Source organism: Lolium rigidum, chromosome 6, assembly GCF_022539505.1.
Source record: "Lolium rigidum isolate FL_2022 chromosome 6, APGP_CSIRO_Lrig_0.1, whole genome shotgun sequence".
Classification (NCBI taxonomy): domain Eukaryota; kingdom Viridiplantae; phylum Streptophyta; class Magnoliopsida; order Poales; family Poaceae; genus Lolium; species Lolium rigidum.
In genome coordinates, this window is record NC_061513.1 from 142,800,504 (window position 1) to 142,806,193 (window position 5,690).

A 5,690-nucleotide genomic window follows, 5' to 3' on the forward strand; every position below is an offset into this window, starting at 1 on the left:
GTACACGCCATCAAGCATATTTTCTGGCGCCGTTGCCGGGGAGATCAAGACACGCTGCAAGGGGAGTCTCCACAATCCAATCTCTTTACTTTGTTTTTGTCTTGCTTTATTTTATTTACTACCTTGTTTGCTGCATTATATCAAAACACACAAAAATTAGTTGCTAGCTTTACTTTATTTACCTGTCTTGCACACTATATCAAAAACACAAAAAAATTAGTTACTTGCATTTATTTTACTTGATTCATCATGTTTCCTTTTAATTTTACCGTAAAAGACATACCGGTAGGACGTAGGTCTATAGTTGGGAGAAATAATATAGAAGAATTTTTCAATCATGTTAGTACCGTTGAAGATTTTGAAGATAGACACTTGGTAGAACTTACTCCTACTTATGAAATTGCTGCTGCTGCTTTAGTTTGCATGTTGAAAACTAAATTTGTTAATCTCAATCCTATAATCCAACACATGTTTCTTACACTTGTGGATATGGAAGAAGGGAAAAGAAAGATTTTGTTTTAGAAACCCTTCTTAGAGAATTTGGTGGTATAGCAAGAGAGGCTAGAAAGGTCTTTATTAAATATAAGATGCTTGGTTCTTATACCGATTTTGTTAGTATCCTTGAAAAGATGGACATGGAGAGAGTAAGGTACACTAATAATATTAATGATGGTGGGGAGATCAAAGCACCAATACCATGTAAGCTCCTAGCGATGAATGAAGCGCTAGAAAATAACTATGCTTGGCTTGTTCCTGAAAATTTGTTTGATGAGAGTAGCAAGCCCAAGACTAATGAAAAGGGAGCCGCTGAAACTTATGTATCCAATATACTATGCATGGTTGAGAAAACTCCAAATCCCGCTGAAGATGCATCACCTTTTGATAATACTTGATAAACACTTTCTGCGCCTAGCTGAAAGGCGTTAAAGAAAAGCGCTTATGGGAGACAACCCATGTTTTTACTACAGTATTTTTGTTTTATATTTGAGTCTTGGAAGTTGTTTACTACTGTAGCAACCTCTCCTTATCTTAGTTTTGTGCTTTGTTGTGCCAAGTAAAGTCTTTGATAGTAAGGTTCATACTAGATTTGGATTATTGCGCAGAAACAGATTTCTTTGCTGTCACGAATTTCGACCTGCCTCTCTGTAGGTAGCTCAGAAAAATATGCCAATTTACGTGCGTGATCCTCAGATATGTACGCAACTTTCATTCAATTTGGGCATTTTCATTTGAGCAAGTCTGGTGCCTCGATAAAATCCATCTTTACGGACTGTTCCGTTTTGACAGATTCTGCCTTTTTATTTCGCATTGCCTCTTTTGCTATGTTGGATGAATTCCTTTGATCCATTAATGTCCAAGAGCTTTATGCAATGTCCAGAAGTGTTAAGAATGATTGTGTCACCTCTGAACATGTTAATTTTTATTGTGCACTAACCCTCTAATGAGTTGTTTCGAGTTTGGTGTGGAGGAAGTTTTCAAGGATCAAGAGAGGGAAATGATGCAATATGATCAAGGAGAGTGAAAGCTCTAAGCTTGGGGATGCCCCGTGGTTCACCCCTGCATATTCTAAGAAGACTCAAGCGTTTAGCTTGGGGATGCCCAAGGCATCCCCTTCTTCATCGACAACATTATCAGTGTTCCTCCCCGAAACTATATTTTTATTCCATCACATCTTATGTGCTTTGCTTGGAGCGTCGGTTTGTTTTTGTTTTTGTTTTGTTTGAATAAAATGGATCCTAGCATTCATTGTGTGGGAGAGAGACACGCTCCGCTGTTGCATATGGACAAATATGTCCTTAGGCTTTACTCATAGTATTCATGGCGAAGGTTGAATCTTCTTCGTTAAATTGTTATATGGTTGGAATTGGGAAAATGCTACATGTAGTAATTGCTAAAATGTCTTGAATAATTTGATACTTGGCAATTGTTGTGCTCATGTTTAAGCTCTTGCATCATATACTTTGCACCCATTAATGAAGAAACACATAGAGCTTGCTAAAATTTGGTTTGCATATTTGGTTCTCTAAAGTCTAGATAATTTCTAGTATTGAGTTTTGAACAACAAGGAAGACGGTGTAGAGTCTTATAATGTTTACAATATGTCTTTTATGTGAGTTTTGCTGCACCGGTTCATCCTTGTGTTTGTTTCAAATAACCTTGCTAGCCTAAACCTTGTATCGAGAGGGAATACTTCTCATGCATCCAAAATCCTTGAGCCAACCACTATGCCATTTGTGTCCACCATACCTACCTACTACATGGTATTTCTCCGCCATTCCAAAGTAAATTGCTTGAGTGCTACCTTTAAAATTTCCATTCATTTACCTTTGCAATATATAGCTCATGGGACAAATAGCTTAAAAACTATTGTGGTATTGAATATGTACTTATGCACTTTATCTCTTATTAAGTTGCTTGTTGTGCGATAACCATGTTCTCGGGGACGCCATCAACTACTCTTTGTTGAATATCATGTGAGTTGCTATGCATGTCCGTCTTGTCTCAAGTAAGAGAGATCTACCACTTTAATGGTTAGAGCATGCATATTGTTAGAGAAGAACATTGGGCCGCTAACTAAAGCCATGAATCATGGTGGAAGTTTCAGTTTTGGACATATATCCTCAATCTCATATGAGAACACTAATTGTTGCTACATGCTTATGCATTAAAGAGGAGTCCATTATCTCGTTGTCCATGTTGTCCCGTATGGATGTCTAAGTTGAGAATAATCAAAAGCGAGAAATCCAAAATGCGAGCTTTCTCCTTAGACCTTTGTACAGAGCGGCATGGAGGTACCCCTTTGTGACACTTGGTTAAAACATGTGTATTGCGATGATCCCGTAGTCCAAGCTAATTAGGACAAGGTGCGGGCACTATTAGTATACTATGCATGAGGCTTGCAACTTGTAAGATATAATTTACATGACTACATATGCTTTATTACTACCGTTGACAAAATTGTTTCATGTTTTCAAAATAAAAGCTCTAGCACAAATATAGCAATCGATGCTTTCCTCTTTGAAGGACCATTCTTTTACTTTTATGTTGAGTCAGCTTCACCTATCTCTCTCCACCTCAAGAAGCAAACACTTGTGTGAACCGTGCATTGATTCCTACATACTTGCATATTGCACTTGTTATATTACTCTATGTTGACAATTATCCATGAGATATACATGTTACAAGTTGAAAGCAACCGCTGAAACTTAATCTTCCTTTGTGTTGCTTCAATACCTTTACTTTGATTTATTGCTTTATGAGTTAACTCTTATGCAAGACTTATTGATGCTTGTCTTGAAGTACTATTCATGAAAAGTCTTTGCTTTATGATTCACTTGTTTACTCATGTCATTACCATTGTTTTGATCGCCGCATTCATTACATATGTTTACAAATAGTATGATCATAGGTTATGATGGCATGTCACTCCGCAAATTATCTTTGTTATCGCTTACTCGCCGGGACGAGCAGGAACTAAGCTTGGGGATGCTGATACGTCTCCGACGTATCGATAATTTCTTATGTTCCATGCCACATTATTGATGATATCTACATGTTTTATGCACATTATATGTCGTATTTATGCATTTTCCTGAACTAACCTATTAACGAGATGCCGAAGAGCCAGCTTGTTGTTTTCTCGCTGTTTTTGGTTTCAGTAAATCCTAGTAAAGAAATATTCTCGAATTGGACGAAATCAACGCCCAGTGGTCCTATTTTTGCCACGAAGCTTCCGTAAGACCGAGGAGAAGTCGAAGTGGGGCCACGAGGCGCCGACACACAGGGCGGCGCGGCCTAGCGCCGGCCGCGCGGCCGACGTGTGGGGCCCTCGTGTGGCCCCCGCCTTGCCCTTCCGCCTACTTAAAGCCTCCGTCGCGAAACCCCCAGCACCGAGAGCCACGATACGGAAAACCTCACCGAGACGCCGCCGCCGCCAATCCCATCTCGGGGATTCTCGGAGATCACCTCCCGCACCTCGCCGGAGAGGGGATTCATCTCCCGGAGGACTCTTCACCGCCATGGTCGCTCTCGGAGTGATGAGTGAGTAGTTCACCCCTGGACTATGGGTCCATAGCAGTAGCTAGATGGTTGTCTTCTCCTCATGTGCTTCATTGTCTGGATCTTGTGAGCTGCCTAACATGATCAAGATCATCTATCTCGTAATTCTATATGTTGTGTTTGTCGGGATCCGATGGATAGAGAATACTATGTTATGTTGATTATCAAGTCTATTACCTATGTGTTGTTTATGATCTTGCATGCTCTCCGTTATTAGTAGAGGCTCTGGCCAAGTTTTTGCTCTTAACTCCAAGAGGGAGTATTTATGCTCGATAGTGGGTTCATGCCTCCATTGAATCCGGGGATGTGACGTAAAGTTCTAAGGTTGTGGATGTGTCGTTGCCACTAGGGATAAAACATTGATGCTATGTCCGAGGATGTAGTTATTGATTACATTACGCACCATACTTAATGCAATTGTCCGTTGTTTTGCAACTTAATACCGGAAGGGGTTCGGATGATAACCCGAAGGTGGACTTTTTAGGCATAGATGCATGCCGGATAGCGGTCTATGTACTTTGTCGTAATGCCCAATTAAATCTCACAATATTCATCATGTCATGTATGTGCATTGTTATGCCCTCTCTATTTGTCAATTGCCCGACCGTAATTTGTTCACCCAACATGCTATTTATCTTATGGGAGAGACACTTAGTGAACCGTGGACCCCGGTCCATTCTTTACATCTGAAATACAAATCTGCCGCTATTGTTCTTACCGTTCTCTGCAAACAATCATCTTCCACACAATACGGTCTAATCCTTTGTTACAGCAAGTCTGGTGAGATTGACAACCTCACCGCTTCGTTGGGGCAAAGTACTTTGGTTGTGTTGTGCAGGTTCCACGTTGGCGCCGGAATCTCCGGTGTTGCGCCGCACTACATCCCGCCGCCATCAACCTTCAACGTGCTTCTTGGCTCCTACCTGGTTCGATTAAACCTTGGTTTCTTACTCGAGGGAAAACTTGCCGCCGTGCGCATCATACCTTCCTCTGGGGTTCCCAACGAACGTGCGGTGAGTTACACGCCATCATCGCCCCGTACTTACAGGCGCAGTGTGCGGAGGGTTAACCCTCACCGCAACTTTGGGGCTCGCTCGTGCGCCGCCGCCTTCCTCCTCCTCGCTCCGGCGAGCAATTAGTCGCTCCCCCGCGCCGCACCCCACCCGCCGCCACCCGCATGGACTCCCGCCGCTCGCAGGCGCGCCGCGAGCGGATCGGCGATCCCGCTCGCCGGACACCGTGGAGGACGCATGGCAGCTCGGGCGGCAGCGCTCCGCCGCGGTGGCCGCGGCGGCGGCCGGGGCCGCCACGGCCGCGCCGTACGTGCCGGGATCGGCCCGGAGTACGCCGCGGGCGGGCGTGCAGGCTCTGAAGTCCCGCCGCTCGTCGGCGGAGCTGGCCTTCGAGAAGTGGCTCGGCCGAGTGGCAGCGACCGCGCGGCGAAGGCGGTACGGGCGGCGACCATCGGCAGCACCAGCGGCGGAGGAAGCGAGGCGGCGAGGAGGAAGAGGAGGCGGCGGAGGAGGACGCGGCATACCGGCGGCGGCGGGCGTCGAATCCGAGGCGAGTCGCCGAGAAGGCGCTAGCGGAGGCGCACGAATGTGCCAGGCCATCGCCGCCGTGGCGGAATT